Raw genomic sequence first — 20,087 nt, 5'->3', positions numbered from 1 at the left:
CATGATACGAACACGAGACGGACCCAGATGCTGTAACCCAGAAGGAGGAGACAGGTAAGTGGTTGGGAGAGTAAATGAGATTTATTTTGTGGAGCCAAGAGGTCCTGAGGATTAGAGTAGCTGGAGGCTTTGGCGAGGCCGAGGCCAAGGCGAGGCCGGAGGTCCAGTTGAGGTTCTGTGGGGAACCAGAGTTGGATCGACTGTCGTGGCTGGAGATCTTGATGAGTGGCGTGGCGGGAGTTCTTGAGGAGCGGCGTGGCTGAGGATCTTGAAGGGATGAAGGCTTCCGAGTAATCAGGAGGACAGCTGCTGCTCGAGGTGGTGTCAGACTCAGGTGACTCTCGTGGCATGAGATTCCTGAGGCACAACAAAGACAAGTTTAGCAAGAGATGTGAGACAAGGGGGCCAGATGTAGCGCTCAGTGAGACTAGGCACTAGAGGGCTGCATTGGGATTGGGTCCCACCGGGTCCCGCGGGACCCAACCCAAATCTCGCGGGATTGGGCGGTTTCAATTGTGCTGCGGGCGGGAGCGGGCGGCAGAAAAAAAAACCCGCGGGATCAGTGCTGCCATGAATATCTCGTGAATATATATTAGCAGACTACGTTAGGCTGAGCGGCTGTTGGATTCTTATGTACTGAAGCTCCGTGAAGGCACCAGGTAGAGACGCCCAATGGCCTCTGTCATCTAACCTGTTGTTGGGGGTGTGCAGCGCCCCACCCCGCCTCTTAGTGTGTTCTTTAAAGCCTGATACCGCGGTCCCGTGTAGGCGGAGCTACCAGCTAGAGGTTCTGGTCTGATCGCTGCATGGAGCGATGTGTGCAAAAATGCATGATAGACACCAAGAATGTGGAGAGATCAGGTTTATAATTTTGAAGAGTTCTACTTGGTAATCATGTTTCCATGTTTGGGTTTATAAAATCATCCCAGCGAAAGTCTGCTTCAACTCCCGCAGTGAAAGCTGCGTCTGAATCTGACGCCCGTGTTTCCATCTCTCTGACAGAGTTTGAAGCCAAAGCCCCTCCTCCGCCTCTTTACCTGCTTTTCCTCTCTACCTGTTCATATACTCTGTAGCTGACAGTTGTTTTTCCCCGCGCTCCCAGTGTATTCTACAGAGAGAGCGCAAAATACGGTCATCATAGGTTAACACGATAGTCAGGGTAGATAGCGCAGCACACGGATGAAAGAGCTGTCAATCTATCCGGCAACACTGCGCGGATAAGGATGGAGCAGGTTACCTGGCAGGGACATGATGTCAGTGGATGAAGCAGAAAAGAACCTCAAGCGAGGTTCATCGTGAGTCACGCATGGTTCTCAGATCTGCGAATCAGCAAAACTGGAAAAGGCTGAAGCTAAAAGTATTTTTCTGTCAGGAAAAAATTAATTCATAGATTTTCAGCTCTGTTGAACCATTAATGTTTTTTTCCTCCATAAATTCAAATGACTTTGACCTGCATCTTTACCGGCTGGTTCAGCGCGCTTCAGGCCGTCTGTCTGCGCGCGGACACACGCACACTTTTAACCGAACATAATTTGTAAAAATATATTTAATAATTAAGTTGCAAATTTCAAAAAAGAGGAATGCATGAAAATATGAGGCTGGAGGAGGGACACGAATCTCTTAATTAAACTTTAATATCATCAAAACAAAATACGTGTTTTTTTCCTGCGGGACGGGAGACGATACAAAATCAATGCATCTCTATTACTGTGCGGGACTTAATTCTATGAGTTTTGCGGGTGCGGGCGGGAGTGGACATACATATTGCGGGAGCGGGCGGGAGTGTAACGCATACGTTGCGGGAGCGGGCGGGATTGGTCAGAAATTCAGCGGGCGCGGGCGGGAGCGGGATGAAGAAAATAGTCCCGCGCAGGGCTCTACTAGGCACCATCAGGGTTAACGAACTGGCGAAGAATGCTGCAGCTGGGTCTCCTTAAGAAGCACAGGTGGCTGATGAGGTGAGTAGTCACAGCTGGTGAGTCGGGAGCAGAGCAGAGCTGGGAGGGGGAGGATAACTCACAGAGGCACCATGACAATTATGAAGCGCCTGTTTGCTCATCATTTTATTTTTAATCCGTGTGGTCAGTGCTTTTTTGTGGAAGAACGGAGCTCCCAGGAGAAGGCTAACACGCGCTAACAATACTAGCTTTGTTTGATGAACAAAAAATCCATGTGGGATGTGCTGCAATCTGCATCTTGGCTGCACGTAAATATGTGGGAATAACATCAGCCTTCATTTTGTCAGGACACGACTGAAAACACAAATCCACGTGATTGTTTGAACAGTTTCTAAGGACTGAGCGACATTCTGCTTTGAAAAGCTCACTCACCACCCCAAAGGCGCTGTGTGAGCTGGAAGTCCGAGCTCTGCTCGGACACACGGTTCTCCTGCGTTCGGCAGCCACTAACCCAGAGCGGCGGGACGGATCGCAGGCTGAATTCTTCCACACATAACAAAACAACAAAATGCACATGTAACAAAGCATCCTCCCTTCCCCTCAAACACAAAGTTAAAAAATCGGCTGCTCTGCTCAAAGACACAGTTCGCTCGGTCCATCGGCACCCAAGCCAGGACCGTGCAGGGTCCAGACATCACTGGGCACGAAGCGCTCCTCTCCGGCACCCCCCTCGTGAGGGGTGTAAGAGAGGGGAGAGGCCAAGAGCCAGCGGGGCGAGAGCGGAGCGGCGCTTAGCACCGGGCGTCCGCAGAGTCGGTCCTGTTTGAGCTCCAAAGCTTTCTCTGGAGCAAAACACCGTCTATGCTTGACGCAAACCAGAGCAGTAGTGACACACAATCGGAATGAACCGTTTACATGCACAACGATCGGATCAACAATCAGCGTAACCCACCTTTCCCGACTGGAAAGAAATTTTGATCCGATTGAGTCTGATCGAGGCAGAATATTCCGAACGGCGTGTTTACATGACACATTTTTCTTCCGATCAGGCATTCTTTCCGATTACTTTTGCCCATGTAAACGCAGCTACTGTGAGGGTCACATTCTTTGATTTCTCCATTGAGTTTAACACCATCCAGCCCTGGTTAATGGGTAAGAAGCTGCGGCTGATGGGTGTGGATAGGGCCTTGGTCTCCTGGATCATTGACTACTTGTCGGAGTGGCCGCAGTTTGTCCGAATGGGCAGTATCTTGTCTGACATGGTGACGAGCAGTGTGGGGGCCCAACAGGGCACTGTGGTTTCTCCCTTCCTGTTAACTTTGTATACCAGTGACTTCCAGTATAACTCTGAGTCATGCCATCTTCAGAAATTCTCTGAAGACTCTGCGGTTGTTGGCTGCATTACTGGTGGACGGGAGGAGGAGTACAGGGAAATTCGTGAGGTGGGCTGGCGCAAACCACCTGCTGCTCAATGTGTAAAAGACCAGAGAGATGGTGGTGGACTTCAGGAAGAAACCACCAGCTTCCCGGCCTCTCCGCATCTTGGGCAGAGATGTGACAGAGGTAGAGGGGAACAAGTACTTGGGAGTAACCATCGACAACAGACTGAGCTGGAAGAGCAACAACAACACTGCTGTGCATAAGAAGGCCAGCAGCAGACTCTACTTCCTGAGGAGACTAAGGTCCTTCAACATGTGCAGCAGGATGCTCGAGATTGTCTACCAGTCTGTTGAGGTCAGCACTCTGTTCTTCTCGGGGATCTGATGGGGGAGCAGCATATTTGTCAGGGACACTAATAGACTGAACAAACTGATCAGAAGAGTTGGTTCTGTAATCGGATGTAAAATGGACACGTTTGAAGCTGTGATGGAGAGGACTTTAAATAAACTCACATCCATGATGGATAATCCGGACCATCCTCTACTTGACAGTCAGCGGACCACCTTCTCCAATAGGCTAAAGTAGCTTTGCTGTCACACCAACCGCTACAGGAGATCATTCCTACCTCACTCCATTGGACTCTATAACTTGTCATCCATTTGCAATAAAATAAAACCATTTAAGGTCTGCCTGTTTATCACCAGAGCTGTCAAGCAATACAACTGTTTTTCAATAATGTTTCTTTCTGATTGATTGTTCTTTTCTCTCTTGTCACCCATTTTTGTATGTTTGTATCTTGAGCCTCACTCTGACACTGCAAAACCCCAATTTCCCAAGCAGGGATCAATAAAGTATCTTTATCTTATCTTTATCTTTACAAGGATGTTGAAGATAAAGATTCATTGTTCACTTAAATCGACAAATGGATAGTGATTGTGCAATCATGATTCCGTTTGGACAGAAATCCTTACCTGTTTATTGTTTTGTGGTTCGTTGGTCTTGGGGTATTACTCTCACTTTGGGTGCGAAAGGTCCCAGGTTCAAATCCTGGATGATAACTGTCAAGACAGTTTATGGAAAATTTACCACGTCTGAACAAAAGGACATAGTGTTCCATTATTGCTTTCTATCTAAGTAACAGTACATGGCAATAACAATAACTGACCTTGATACCAGGCACTTGACTTGATTTGACAAAAGTATGCTTCTATTTTGCCTTGAAAAAACGATTTTGTCTAGAGTTTGTGTTGCAGGAGATAATTTTTCCAAAACCTCCCACTACTTTTTGGGGTCAAGTGGTTTCTGTTTGGTCTAAAACCTTACTAAATGTATAGTGCATGCGCAATCACGTTTCTTTTTTTAAAATCAGATATCCATCCGCATTCATAAATCCAATAACATGTGGCTCGTTGGTCTAGGGGTATGATTCTTACTTTGGGTGCGAGAGGTCCCAAGTTCAAATCCCGGATGAGCCCCTTCAAGACAGAATATGGGTAATTGTCCATATCTGAACAAAAGGACAAGGTGCTCCATTATTTCTTTGTATCTAAGTAACAGCACATTGCAATTACCATAACAGACCAGAATACCAGGCAATTAGAGATATTATCACAAAAATCAAGCTAAATGTGTGTTAGCGGCCAAAGACCACACCCAATGCCAATCTAGTGAACAAAGAACAAGTAATTCCATTGTATTTCAAAATTCAATCAATGTATTTCTAATAGAGACTTGTCTGATATAATGCATCTGGATTTCTTCTAGGACAATTGGATGGGACAGTCAGAATTGAGCTTTGATTTGACAAAAGTATGCTTCTATTTTGCCTTGAAAAAATGATTTTGTCTAGAGTTTGTGTTGCAGGGGATAATTTTTCCAAAACCTCCCACTACTTTTCTGGGTCAAGTGGTTACTGAAGTTTATCCCAGCCAGCTTTGGTGACAGGTAGAGTACACAATGAATGGAGTCAATATGATGAAGATAAAAATGTAGTGTTCTCGTAAATCACTAAATGGATAGTGCATGTGCAGTCACATGTTTCTGTTTGGTCAAAAATCTTTCTGCGTTCTTAAATTTGTTGCTTGTTGGTCTAGGGGTATGATACTCGCTTAGGGTGCAAGAGGTCCCGGGTTGAAATCCTGGACGAGCCCCTGCAAGACTGTCCGTAGATTGTTTACCACATCTAAACAAAAAGATGGTCTTCAGTTGTGTATTTGGATATAAGTAACTGTACATGACAATTACACTAACCAGCCTCATAACAAGACACACCTGTAAAACTGTTCACTAATTAGATTTCATCCCAAAACTGGGGATAAATGGGCATTAGCAGCCAAAGACCACACTTTGTGAACAAAGAACAAGTAATTCCATTAGAATGCCGAAATCAAACAATGGAATTTTAATAGAGATTTTTCTGATCCTATCAGTCTGGATTTCTGCTATGACAATCGCATGGGATAGTCCGAATTTAGCTTTGATTTGACAAAAGTATGCTTCTTTCCTGTCCTGTGTCAATGATTTCGTCCTGAGTGTGTGTTATTGGGGATAATCTTTCCTAAACCTCCCACTCCTTTTCAGGGTCAAGTGGTTACTGGAGTCTATCCCAGCCAGCTTTGGTGACAGGTAGAGTACACAATGAATGAAGTCAATATAAGGATGATGAAGATAAAGATGCATTGTTCTCTTAAATTACTAAATGGATAGTGCATGTGCAATCACATTTCTTTTTTTAAAATCAGATATCCATCCGCGTTCATAAATCCATTAACATGTGGCTCGTTGGTCTAGGGGTATGATTCTCTCTTTGGGTGCGAGAGGTCCCGGGTTCAAATCCCGGACGAGCCCCTTCAAGACAGATTATGGGTAATTGTCCACATCTGAACAAAAGGACAAGATGATCCATTATTTCTTTGTATCTATGTAATAGCACATGGCAATTACCATAACTGACCACAATACCAGGCACACCTGTGAAACTACTCTGTAATGAGATATTATCACAAAAATCAAGCTAAATGTGTGTTAGCGGCCAAAGACCACACTCAATGCCAATCTAGTGAACATAGAACAAGTAATTCCATTGTATTTCAAAATTCAATCAATGTATTTTTAATAGAGACTTGTCTGATATAATGCATCTGGATTTCTTCTATGACAATTGGATGGGACAGTCAGAATTGAGCTTTGATTTGACAAAAGTATGCTTCTATTTTGCCTTGAAAAAATGATTTTGTCTAGAGATTTTATTGCAGGGGATATTTTTTCCAAAACCTCCCACTCCTTTTCAGGGTCAAGTGGTTACTGGAGTCTATCCCAGCCAGCTTTGGTGACAGGTAGAGTACACAATGAATGAAGTCAATTTAAGGATGATGAAGATAAAGATGCATTGTTCTCTTAAATTACTAAATGGATAGTGCATGTGCAGTCACATGTTTCTGTTTGGTCAAAAATCTTTCTGCGTTCTTAAATTTGTTGCTTGTTGGTCTAGGGGTATGATACTCGCTTAGGGTGCAAGAGGTCCCGGGTTGAAATCCTGGACGAGCCCCTGCAAGACTGTCCGTAGATTGTTTACCACATCTAAACAAAAAGATGGTCTTCAGTTGTGTATTTGGATATAAGTAACTGTACATGACAATTACACTAACCAGCCTCATAACAAGACACACCTGTAAAACTGTTCACTAATTAGATTTCATCCCAAAACTGGGGATAAATGGGCATTAGCAGCCAAAGACCACACTTTGTGAACAAAGAACAAGTAATTCCATTAGAATGCCGAAATCAAACAATGGAATTTTAATAGAGATTTTTCTGATCCTATCAGTCTGGATTTCTGCTATGACAATCGCATGGGATAGTCCGAATTTAGCTTTGATTTGACAAAAGTATGCTTCTTTCCTGTCCTGTGTCAATGATTTCGTCCTGAGTGTGTGTTATTGGGGATAATCTTTCCTAAACCTCCCACTCCTTTTCAGGGTCAAGTGGTTACTGGAGTCTATCCCAGCCAGCTTTGGTGACAGGTAGAGTACACAATGAATGAAGTCAATATAAGGATGATGAAGATAAAGATGCATTGTTCTCTTAAATTACTAAATGGATAGTGCATGTGCAGTCACATGTTTCTGTTTGGTCAAAAATCTTTCTGCGTTCTTAAATTTGTTGCTTGTTGGTCTAGGGGTATGATACTCACTTAGGGGGCAAGAGGTCCAGGGTTGAAATCCTGGACGAGCCCCTGCAAGACTGTCCGCAGATTGTTTACCACATCTAAACAAAAAGATGGTCTTCAGTTGTGTATTTGGATATAAGTAACTGTACGTGACAATTACACTAACTATCCTCATATCAAGGCACACCTGTAAAACTGTTCCCTAATTAGATTTCATCCCAAAACTGGGGATAAATGGGCATTAGCAGCCAAAGACCACACTTTGTGAACAAAGAACAGGTGATTCCTTTAGAATCCCGAAATCAAACAATGGAATTTTAATAGAGATTTTTCTGATCCTATCAGTCTGGATTTCTGCTATGACAATCGCATGGGATAGTCCGAATTTAGCTTTGATTTGACAAAAGTATGCTTCTTTCCTGTCCTGTGTCAATGATTTCGTCCTGAGTGTGTGTTATTGGGGATAATCTTTCCTAAACCTCCCACTCCTTTTCAGGGTCAAGTGGTTACTGGAGTCTATCCCAGCCAGCTTTGGTGACAGGTAGAGTACACAATGAATGAAGTCAATATAAGGATGATGAAGATAAAGATGCATTGTTCTCTTAAATTACTAAATGGATAGTGCATGTGCAATCACATTTCTTTTTTTAAAATCAGATATCCATCCGCGTTCATAAATCCAATAACATGTGGCTCGTTGGTCTAGGGGTATGATTCTCGCTTTGGGTGCGAGAGGTCCCGGGTTCAAATCCCGGACGAGCCCCTTCAAGACAGATTATGGGTAATTGTCCACATCTGAACAAAAGGACAAGATGATCCATTATTTCTTTGTATCTATGTAACACATATTACCATAACTGACCACAATACCAGGCACACCTGTGAAACTACTCTCTAATGAGATATTATCACAAAAATCAAGCTAAATGTGTGTTAGCGGCCAAAGACCACGCCCAATGCCAATCTAGTGAACAAAGAACAAGTAATTCCATTGTATTTCAAAATTCAATCAATGTATTTTTAATAGAGACTTGTCTGATATAATGCATCTGGATTTCTTCTATGACAATTGGATGGGACAGTCAGAATTGAGCTTTGATTTGACAAAAGTATGCTTCTATTTTGCCTTGAAAAAATGATTTTGTCTAGAGATTTTATTGCAGGGGATATTTTTTCCAAAACCTCCCACTCCTTTTCAGGGTCAAGTGGTTACTGGAGTCTATCCCAGCCAGCTTTGGTGACAGGTAGAGTACACAATGAATGAAGTCAATTTAAGGATGATGAAGATAAAGATGCATTGTTCTCTTAAATTACTAAATGGATAGTGCATGTGCAGTCACATGTTTCTGTTTGGTCAAAAATCTTTCTGCGTTCTTAAATTTGTTGCTTGTTGGTCTAGGGGTATGATTTTCACTTAGGGGGCAAGAGGTCCCGGGTTGGAATCCTGGACGAGCCCCTGCAAGACTGTCCGCAGATTGTTTACCACATCTAAACAAAAAGATGGTCTTCAGTTGTGTATTTGGATATAAGTAACTGTACGTGACAATTACACTAACTATCCTCATATCAAGGCACACCTGTAAAACTGTTCCCTAATTAGATTTCATCCCAAAACTGGGGATAAATGGGCATTAGCAGCCAAAGACCACACTTTGTGAACAAAGAACAGGTGATTCCTTTAGAATCCCGAAATCAAACAATGGAATTTTAATAGAGATTTTTCTGATCCTATCAGTCTGGATTTCTGCTATGACAATCGCATGGGATAGTCCGAATTTAGCTTTGATTTGACAAAAGTATGCTTCTTTCCTGTCCTGTGTCAATGATTTCGTCCTGAGTGTGTGTTATTGGGGATAATCTTTCCTAAACCTCCCACTCCTTTTCAGGGTCAAGTGGTTACTGGAGTCTATCCCAGCCAGCTTTGGTGACAGGTAGAGTACACAATGAATGAAGTCAATATAAGGATGATGAAGATAAAGATGCATTGTTCTCTTAAATTACTAAATGGATAGTGCATGTGCAATCACATTTCTTTTTTTAAAATCAGATATCCATCCGCGTTCATAAATCCAATAACATGTGGCTCGTTGGTCTAGGGGTATGATTCTCGCTTTGGGTGCGAGAGGTCCCGGGTTCAAATCCCGGACGAGCCCCTTCAAGACAGATTATGGGTAATTGTCCACATCTGAACAAAAGGACAAGATGATCCATTATTTCTTTGTATCTATGTAACAGCAATTACCATAACTGACCACAATACCAGGCACACCTGTGAAACTACTCTCTAATGAGATATTATCACAAAAATCAAGCTAAATGTGTGTTAGCGGCCAAAGACCACACCCAATGCCAATCTAGTGAACAAAGAACAAGTAATTCCATTGTATTTCAAAATTCAATCAATGTATTTTTAATAGAGACTTGTCTGATATAATGCATCTGGATTTCTTCTATGACAATTGGATGGGACAGTCAGAATTGAGCTTTGATTTGACAAAAGTATGCTTCTATTTTGCCTTGAAAAAATGATTTTGTCTAGAGATTGTATTGCAGGGGATATTTTTTCCAAAACCTCCCACTCCTTTTCAGGGTCAAGTGGTTACTGGAGTCTATCCCAGCCAGCTTTGGTGACAGGTAGAGTACACAATGAATGAAGTCAATTTAAGGATGATGAAGATAAAGATGCATTGTTCTCTTAAATTACTAAATGGATAGTGCATGTGCAGTCACATGTTTCTGTTTGGTCAAAAATCTTTCTGCGTTCTTAAATTTGTTGCTTGTTGGTCTAGGGGTATGATTTCACTTAGGGGGCAAGAGGTCCCGGGTTGAAATCCTGGACGAGCCCCTGCAAGACTGTCCGCAGATTGTTTACCACATCTAAACAAAAAGATGGTCTTCAGTTGTCTATTTGGATATAAGTAACTGTACGTGACAATTACACTAACTATCCTCATATCAAGGCACACCTGTAAAACTGTTCCCTAATTAGATTTCATCCCAAAACTGGGGATAAATGGGCATTAGCAGCCAAAGACCACACTTTGTGAACAAAGAACAGGTGATTCCTTTAGAATCCCGAAATCAAACAATGGAATTTTAATAGAGATTTTTCTGATCCTATCAGTCTGGATTTCTGCTATGACAATCGCATGGGATAGTCTGAATTTAGCTTTGATTTGACAAAAGTATGCTTCTTTCCTGTCCTGTGTCAATGATTTCGTCCTGAGTGTGTGTTATTGGGGATAATCTTTCCTAAACCTCCCACTCCTTTTCAGGGTCAAGTGGTTACTGGAGTCTATCCCAGCCAGCTTTGGTGACAGGTAGAGTACACAATGAATGAAGTCAATATAAGGATGATGAAGATAAAGATGCATTGTTCTCTTAAATTACTAAATGGATAGTGCATGTGCAGTCACATGTTTCTGTTTGGTCAAAAATCTTTCTGCGTTCTTAAATTTGTTGCTTGTTGGTCTAGGGGTATGATTTCACTTAGGGGGCAAGAGGTCCCGGGTTGAAATCCTGGACGAGCCCCTGCAAGACTGTCCGCAGATTGTTTACCACATCTAAACAAAAAGATGGTCTTCAGTTGTGTATTTGGATATAAGTAACTGTACGTGACAATTACACTAACTATCCTCATATCAAGGCACACCTGTAAAACTGTTCCCTAATTAGATTTCATCCCAAAACTGGGGATAAATGGGCATTAGCAGCCAAAGACCACACTTTGTGAACAAAGAACAGGTGATTCCTTTAGAATCCCGAAATCAAACAATGGAATTTTAATAGAGATTTTTCTGATCCTATCAGTCTGGATTTCTGCTATGACAATCGCATGGGATAGTCTGAATTTAGCTTTGATTTGACAAAAGTATGCTTCTTTCCTGTCCTGTGTCAATGATTTCGTCCTGAGTGTGTGTTATTGGGGATAATCTTTCCTAAACCTCCCACTCCTTTTCAGGGTCAAGTGGTTACTGGAGTCTATCCCAGCCAGCTTTGGTGACAGGTAGAGTACACAATGAATGAAGTCAATATAAGGATGATGAAGATAAAGATGCATTGTTCTCTTAAATTACTAAATGGATAGTGCATGTGCAATCACATTTCTTTTTTTAAAATCAGATATCCATCCGCGTTCATAAATCCAATAACATGTGGCTCGTTGGTCTAGGGGTATGATTCTCGCTTTGGGTGCGAGAGGTCCCGGGTTCAAATCCCGGACGAGCCCCTTCAAGACAGATTATGGGTAATTGTCCACATCTGAACAAAAGGACAAGATGATCCATTATTTCTTTGTATCTATGTAACAGCACATGGCAATTACCATAACTGACCACAATACCAGGCACACCTGTGAAACTACTCGCTAATGAGATATTATCACAAAAATCAAGCTAAATGTGTGTTAGCGGCCAAAGACCACACCCAATGCCAATCTAGTGAACAAAGAACAAGTAATTCCATTGTATTTCAAAATTCAATCAATGTATTTTTAATAGAGACTTGTCTGATATAATGCATCTGGATTTCTTCTATGACAATTGGATGGGACAGTCAGAATTGAGCTTTGATTTGACAAAAGTATGCTTCTATTTTGCCTTGAAAAAATGATTTTGTCTAGAGATTGTATTGCAGGGGATATTTTTTCCAAAACCTCCCACTCCTTTTCAGGGTCAAGTGGTTACTGGAGTCTATCCCAGCCAGCTTTGGTGACAGGTAGAGTACACAATGAATGAAGTCAATTTAAGGATGATGAAGATAAAGATGCATTGTTCTCTTAAATTACTAAATGGATAGTGCATGTGCAGTCACATGTTTCTGTTTGGTCAAAAATCTTTCTGCGTTCTTAAATTTGTTGCTTGTTGGTCTAGGGGTATGATACTCACTTAGGGGGCAAGAGGTCCAGGGTTGAAATCCTGGACGAGCCCCTGCAAGACTGTCCGCAGATTGTTTACCACATCTAAACAAAAAGATGGTCTTCAGTTGTCTATTTGGATATAAGTAACTGTACGTGACAATTACACTAACTATCCTCATATCAAGGCACACCTGTAAAACTGTTCCCTAATTAGATTTCATCCCAAAACTGGGGATAAATGGGCATTAGCAGCCAAAGACCACACTTTGTGAACAAAGAACAGGTGATTCCTTTAGAATCCCGAAATCAAACAATGGAATTTTAATAGAGATTTTTCTGATCCTATCAGTCTGGATTTCTGCTATGACAATCGCATGGGATAGTCCGAATTTAGCTTTGATTTGACAAAAGTATGCTTCTTTCCTGTCCTGTGTCAATGATTTCGTCCTGAGTGTGTGTTATTGGGGATAATCTTTCCTAAACCTCCCACTCCTTTTCAGGGTCAAGTGGTTACTGGAGTCTATCCCAGCCAGCTTTGGTGACAGGTAGAGTACACAATGAATGAAGTCAATATAAGGATGATGAAGATAAAGATGCATTGTTCTCTTAAATTACTAAATGGATAGTGCATGTGCAATCACATTTCTTTTTTTAAAATCAGATATCCATCCGCGTTCATAAATCCAATAACATGTGGCTCGTTGGTCTAGGGGTATGATTCTCGCTTTGGGTGCGAGAGGTCCCGGGTTCAAATCCCGGACGAGCCCCTTCAAGACAGATTATGGGTAATTGTCCACATCTGAACAAAAGGACAAGATGATCCATTATTTCTTTGTATCTATGTAACAGCAATTACCATAACTGACCACAATACCAGGCACACCTGTGAAACTACTCTCTAATGAGATATTATCACAAAAATCAAGCTAAATGTGTGTTAGCGGCCAAAGACCACGCCCAATGCCAATCTAGTGAACAAAGAACAAGTAATTCCATTGTATTTCAAAATTCAATCAATGTATTTTTAATAGAGACTTGTCTGATATAATGCATCTGGATTTCTTCTATGACAATTGGATGGGACAGTCAGAATTGAGCTTTGATTTGACAAAAGTATGCTTCTATTTTGCCTTGAAAAAATGATTTTGTCTAGAGATTGTATTGCAGGGGATATTTTTTCCAAAACCTCCCACTCCTTTTCAGGGTCAAGTGGTTACTGGAGTCTATCCCAGCCAGCTTTGGTGACAGGTAGAGTACACAATGAATGAAGTCAATTTAAGGATGATGAAGATAAAGATGCATTGTTCTCTTAAATTACTAAATGGATAGTGCATGTGCAGTCACATGTTTCTGTTTGGTCAAAAATCTTTCTGCGTTCTTAAATTTGTTGCTTGTTGGTCTAGGGGTATGATACTCGCTTAGGGGGCAAGAGGTCCCGGGTTGAAATCCTGGACGAGCCCCTGCAAGACTGTCCGCAGATTGTTTACCACATCTAAACAAAAAGATGGTCTTCAGTTGTGTATTTGGATATAAGTAACTGTACGTGACAATTACACTAACTATCCTCATATCAAGGCACACCTGTAAAACTGTTCCCTAATTAGATTTCATCCCAAAACTGGGGATAAATGGGCATTAGCAGCCAAAGACCACACTTTGTGAACAAAGAACAGGTGATTCCTTTAGAATCCCGAAATCAAACAATGGAATTTTAATAGAGATTTTTCTGATCCTATCAGTCTGGATTTCTGCTATGACAATCGCATGGGATAGTCCGAATTTAGCTTTGATTTGACAAAAGTATGCTTCTTTCCTGTCCTGTGTCAATGATTTCGTCCTGAGTGTGTGTTATTGGGGATAATCTTTCCTAAACCTCCCACTCCTTTTCAGGGTCAAGTGGTTACTGGAGTCTATCCCAGCCAGCTTTGGTGACAGGTAGAGTACACAATGAATGAAGTCAATATAAGGATGATGAAGATAAAGATGCATTGTTCTCTTAAATTACTAAATGGATAGTGCATGTGCAATCACATTTCTTTTTTTTAAATCAGATATCCATCCGCGTTCATAAATCCAATAACATGTGGCTCGTTGGTCTAGGGGTATGATTCTCGCTTTGGGTGCGAGAGGTCCCGGGTTCAAATCCCGGACGAGCCCCTTCAAGACAGATTATGGGTAATTGTCCACATCTGAACAAAAGGACAAGATGATCCATTATTTCTTTGTATCTATGTAACAGCACATGCAATTACCATAACTGACCACAATACCAGGCACACCTGTGAAACTACTCTCTAATGAGATATTATCACAAAAATCAAGCTAAATGTGTGTTAGCGGCCAAAGACCACGCCCAATGCCAATCTAGTGAACAAAGAACAAGTAATTCCATTGTATTTCAAAATTCAATCAATGTATTTTTAATAGAGACTTGTCTGATATAATGCATCTGGATTTCTTCTATGACAATTGGATGGGACAGTCAGAATTGAGCTTTGATTTGACAAAAGTATGCTTCTATTTTGCCTTGAAAAAATGATTTTGTCTAGAGATTGTATTGCAGGGGATATTTTTTCCAAAACCTCCCACTCCTTTTCAGGGTCAAGTGGTTACTGGAGTCTATCCCAGCCAGCTTTGGTGACAGGTAGAGTACACAATGAATGAAGTCAATTTAAGGATGATGAAGATAAAGATGCATTGTTCTCTTAAATTACTAAATGGATAGTGCATGTGCAGTCACATGTTTCTGTTTGGTCAAAAATCTTTCTGCGTTCTTAAATTTGTTGCTTGTTGGTCTAGGGGTATGATTTTCACTTAGGGGGCAAGAGGTCCCGGGTTGAAATCCTGGACGAGCCCCTGCAAGACTGTCCGCAGATTGTTTACCACATCTAAACAAAAAGATGGTCTTCAGTTGTGTATTTGGATATAAGTAACTGTACGTGACAATTACACTAACTATCCTCATATCAAGGCACACCTGTAAAACTGTTCCCTAATTAGATTTCATCCCAAAACTGGGGATAAATGGGCATTAGCAGCCAAAGACCACACTTTGTGAACAAAGAACAGGTGATTCCTTTAGAATCCCGAAATCAAACAATGGAATTTTAATAGAGATTTTTCTGATCCTATCAGTCTGGATTTCTGCTATGACAATCGCATGGGATAGTCCGAATTTAGCTTTGATTTGACAAAAGTATGCTTCTTTCCTGTCCTGTGTCAATGATTTCGTCCTGAGTGTGTGTTATTGGGGATAATCTTTCCTAAACCTCCCACTCCTTTTCAGGGTCAAGTGGTTACTGGAGTCTATCCCAGCCAGCTTTGGTGACAGGTAGAGTACACAATGAATGAAGTCAATATAAGGATGATGAAGATAAAGATGCATTGTTCTCTTAAATTACTAAATGGATAGTGCATGTGCAATCACATTTCTTTTTTTAAAATCAGATATCCATCCGCGTTCATAAATCCAATAACATGTGGCTCGTTGGTCTAGGGGTATGATTCTCGCTTTGGGTGCGAGAGGTCCCGGGTTCAAATCCCGGACGAGCCCCTTCAAGACAGATTATGGGTAATTGTCCACATCTGAACAAAAGGACAAGATGATCCATTATTTCTTTGTATCTATGTAACAGCACATGGCAATTACCATAACTGACCACAATACCAGGCACACCTGTGAAACTACTCGCTAATGAGATATTATCACAAAAATCAAGCTAAATGTGTGTTAGCGGCCAAAGACCACACCCAATGCCAATCTAGTGAACAAAGAACAAGTAATTCCATTGTATTTCAAAATTCAATCAATGTATTTTTAATAGAGACTTGTCTGATATAATGCATCTGGATTTCTTCTATGACAATTGGATGGGACAGTCAGAATTGAGCTTTGATTTGACAAAAGTATGCTTCTATTTTGCCTTGAAAAAATGATTTTGTCTAGAGATTGTGTTGCAGGGGATATTTTTTCCAAAACCTCCCACTCCTTTTCAGGGTCAAGTGGTTACTGGAGTCTATCCCAGCCAGCTTTGGTGACAGGTAGAGTACACAATGAATGGAGTCAATTTAATGATGATGAAGATAAAAATGCAGTGTTCTCGTAAATTACTAAATGGATAGTGCATGTGCAGTCACATGTTTCTGTTTGGTCAAAAATCTTTCTGCGTTCTTAAATTTGTTGCTTGTTGGTCTAGGGGTATGATACTCGCTTAGGGGGCAAGAGGTCCCGGGTTGAAATCCTGGACGAGCCCCTGCAAGACTGTCCGCAGATTGTTTACCACATCTAAACAAAAAGATGGTCTTCAGTTGTGTATTTGGATATAAGTAACTGTACATGACAATTACACTAACTATCCTCATATCAAGGCACACCTGTAAAACTGTTCCCTAATTAGATTTCATCCCAAAACTGGGGATAAATGGGCATTAGCAGCCAAAGACCACACTTTGTGAACAAAGAACAGGTGATTCCTTTAGAATCCCGAAATCAAACAATGGAATTTTAATAGAGATTTTTCTGATCCTATCAGTCTGGATTTCTGCTATGACAATCGCATGGGATAGTCCGAATTTAGCTTTGATTTGACAAAAGTATGCTTCTTTCCTGTCCTGTGTCAATGATTTCGTCCTGAGTGTGTGTTATTGGGGATAATCTTTCCTAAACCTCCCACTCCTTTTCAGGGTCAAGTGGTTACTGGAGTCTATCCCAGCCAGCTTTGGTGACAGGTAGAGTACACAATGAATGAAGTCAATATAAGGATGATGAAGATAAAGATGCATTGTTCTCTTAAATTACTAAATGGATAGTGCATGTGCAATCACATTTCTTTTTTTAAAATCAGATATCCATCCGCGTTCATAAATCCAATAACATGTGGCTCGTTGGTCTAGGGGTATGATTCTCGCTTTGGGTGCGAGAGGTCCCGGGTTCAAATCCCGGACGAGCCCCTTCAAGACAGATTATGGGTAATTGTCCACATCTGAACAAAAGGACAAGATGATCCATTATTTCTTTGTATCTATGTAACAGCACATGGCAATTACCATAACTGACCACAGTACCAGGCACACCTGTGAAACTACTCGCTAATGAGATATTATCACAAAAATCAAGCCAAATGTGTGTTAGCGGCCAAAGACCACACCCAATGCCAATCTAGTGAACAAAGAACAAGTAATTCCATTGTATTTCAAAATTCAATCAATGTATTTTTAATAGAGACTTGTCTGATATAATGCATCTGGATTTCTTCTATGACAATTGGATGGGACAGTCAGAATTGAGCTTTGATTTGACAAAAGTATGCTTCTATTTTGCCTTGAAAAAATGATTTTGTCTAGAGATTGTGTTGCAGGGGATATTTTTTCCAAAACCTCCCACTCCTTTTCAGGGTCAAGTGGTTACTGGAGTCTATCCCAGCCAGCTTTGGTGACAGGTAGAGTACACAATGAATGGAGTCAATATGATGATGATGAAGATAAAAATGTAGTGTTCTCGTAAATCACTAAATGGATAGTGCATGTGCAGTCACATGTTTCTGTTTGGTCAAAAATCTTTCTGCGTTCTTAAATTTGTTGCTTGTTGGTCTAGGGGTATGATACTCGCTTAGGGTGCAAGAGGTCCCGGGTTGAAATCCTGGACGAGCCCCTGCAAGACTGTCCGTAGATTGTTTACCACATCTAAACAAAAAGATGGTCTTCAGTTGTGTATTTGGATATAAGTAACTGTACATGACAATTACACTAACCAGCCTCATAACAAGACACACCTGTAAAACTGTTCCCTAATTAGATTTCATCCCAAAACTGGGGATAAATGGGCATTAGCAGCCAAAGACCACACTTTGTGAACAAAGAACAGGTAATTCCATTAGAATGCCCGAAATCAAACAATGGAATTTTAATAAAGCTTTTTCTGATCCTATCAGTCTGGATTTCTGCTATGACAATCGCATGGGATAGTCCGAATTTAGCTTTGATTTGACAAAAGTATGCTTCTTTCCTGTCCTGTGTCAATGATTTCGTCCTGAGTGTGTGTTATTGGGGATAATCTTTCCTAAACCTCCCACTCCTTTTCAGGGTCAAGTGGTTACTGGAGTCTATCCCAGCCAGCTTTGGTGACAGGTAGAGTACACAATGAATGAAGTCAATATAAGGATGATGAAGATAAAGATGCATTGTTCTCTTAAATTACTAAATGGATAGTGCATGTGCAATCACATTTCTTTTTTTTTTGATCAGATATCCATCCGCGTTCATAAATCCAATAACATGTGGCTCGTTGGTCTAGGGGTATGATTCTCGCTTTGGGTGCGAGAGGTCCCGGGTTCAAATCCTGGACGAGCCCCTGCAAGACTGTCCGTAGATTGTTTACCACATCTAAACAAAAAGATGGTCTTCAGTTGTGTATTTGATATAAGTAACTGTACATGACAATTACACTAACTAGCCTCATAACAAGGCACACCTGTAAAACTGTTCCCTAATTAGATTTCATCCCAAAACTGGGGATAAATGGGCATTAGCAGCCAAAGACCACACTTTGTGAACAAAGAACAGGTGATTCCTTTAGAATCCCGAAATCAATCAATGGAATTTTAATAGAGATTTTTCTGATCCTATCAGTCTGGATTTCTGCTATGACAATCGCATGGGATAGTCCGAATTTAGCTTTGATTTGACAAAAGTATGCTTCTTTCCTGTCCTGTGTCAATGATTTCGTCCTGAGTGTGTGTTATTGGGGATAATCTTTCCTAAACCTCCCACTCCTTTTCAGGGTCAAGTGGTTACTGGAGTCTATCCCAGCCAGCTTTGGTGACAGGTAGAGTACACAATGAATGAAGTCAATATAAGGATGATGAAGATAAAGATGCATTGTTCTCTTAAATTACTAAATGGATAGTGCATGTGCAATCACGTTTCTTTTTTTAAAATCAGATATCCATCCGCGTTCATAAATCCAATAACATGTGGCTTGTTGGTCTAGGGCAGTGTTTTTCAACCAGTGTTCCGCGGCACACTAGTGTGCCGTGGGCGCTGGTCAAGTGTCCCGTGAGAAATTGCCCTCATTAACAGATTTAACAACATTTCCCATCTCCAGGATTTCAGCTCTCTGTTCATCCAAACAGGCCCTGATAAAACACTGAGGACTTAGGAATATAAAAGATCGTAAAATACATTTTCTTTGCGTTTATTTTATTTTATTAAAGACATTTTGATAAGAATGACGTTACAACGCTTTAGCTGCAGCTCCGGCTGTATTTTGGAAAAGTCCCGTCGCTTTAACTGTCTTCACCAATCATTCTTGGGGGCTTAATCACATGTCATCAGTCTGACCAATCAGAAGTGGTTAAAGTCTTCACTTCCTTGTCCCGATTTAGCTCGTAAAGTCGCTCAGTTCTAACAAAAATAGCAGCTAAAACTCGTCTTTAGCGGTGTAGCTTTCCACAGAGTCCGGTATCAGACCGTGGAACAAGTGAACAAAACAATAAAGCTCCGAAAAGCGATCTCCGCCGGCCGTTTTATTTACTACATCTCCCATGATGCATTGGGTTGTGAGAGTGACAGCGCACAGGGAGATCTGTTGTTAAACGTCTTGAAACCAACGAACACACTTCAAACTGTTTTTAAATCTTCTAACTTAACTTTTATTGCTTCTTTAGAAAAAAACAGCTGCAGTTTCCAGCTTTTTCTGCAACAATTATCTCAAAAATGCATGTGAGACTGTGGAGGAGGGCTGTAGATCAATGCAGACTGAGTTTCTCCTTTTTTTAAATTTTTG

General features: G+C 41.2%; 9 non-coding genes across 9 annotated transcripts; all 9 read left to right on the top strand.

Moving 5' to 3' along the window:
* The first annotated feature begins 6,053 nt into the window (after positions 1–6,053).
* On the top strand, positions 6,054–6,125 carry trnap-ugg. Its single transcript has one exon. It is a non-coding gene; the product is annotated as a tRNA-Pro (tRNA).
* A 2,012-nt stretch (positions 6,126–8,137) lies between these two features.
* Positions 8,138–8,209, top strand: trnap-ugg. The gene has a single exon. It is a non-coding gene; the product is annotated as a tRNA-Pro (tRNA).
* A 1,318-nt stretch (positions 8,210–9,527) lies between these two features.
* trnap-ugg lies at positions 9,528–9,599 on the top strand. Its single transcript has one exon. It is a non-coding gene; the product is annotated as a tRNA-Pro (tRNA).
* Positions 9,600–11,602: 2,003 nt separating this feature from the next.
* trnap-ugg lies at positions 11,603–11,674 on the top strand. Its single transcript has one exon. It is a non-coding gene; the product is annotated as a tRNA-Pro (tRNA).
* Positions 11,675–12,999: 1,325 nt separating this feature from the next.
* Positions 13,000–13,071, top strand: trnap-ugg. The gene has a single exon. It is a non-coding gene; the product is annotated as a tRNA-Pro (tRNA).
* Positions 13,072–14,389: 1,318 nt separating this feature from the next.
* Positions 14,390–14,461, top strand: trnap-ugg. Its single transcript has one exon. It is a non-coding gene; the product is annotated as a tRNA-Pro (tRNA).
* A 1,324-nt stretch (positions 14,462–15,785) lies between these two features.
* Positions 15,786–15,857, top strand: trnap-ugg. Its single transcript has one exon. It is a non-coding gene; the product is annotated as a tRNA-Pro (tRNA).
* Positions 15,858–17,182: 1,325 nt separating this feature from the next.
* trnap-ugg lies at positions 17,183–17,254 on the top strand. Its single transcript has one exon. It is a non-coding gene; the product is annotated as a tRNA-Pro (tRNA).
* Positions 17,255–18,581: 1,327 nt separating this feature from the next.
* Positions 18,582–18,653, top strand: trnap-ugg. The gene has a single exon. It is a non-coding gene; the product is annotated as a tRNA-Pro (tRNA).
* The last annotated feature ends 1,434 nt before the right edge of the window (positions 18,654–20,087 follow it).

The sequence above is a fragment of the Oryzias latipes genome, chromosome 23 (genome assembly GCF_002234675.1).
Source record: "Oryzias latipes chromosome 23, ASM223467v1".
Lineage (NCBI taxonomy): Eukaryota > Metazoa > Chordata > Actinopteri > Beloniformes > Adrianichthyidae > Oryzias > Oryzias latipes.
This window is presented reverse-complemented; position numbering and strand designations above follow the sequence as displayed.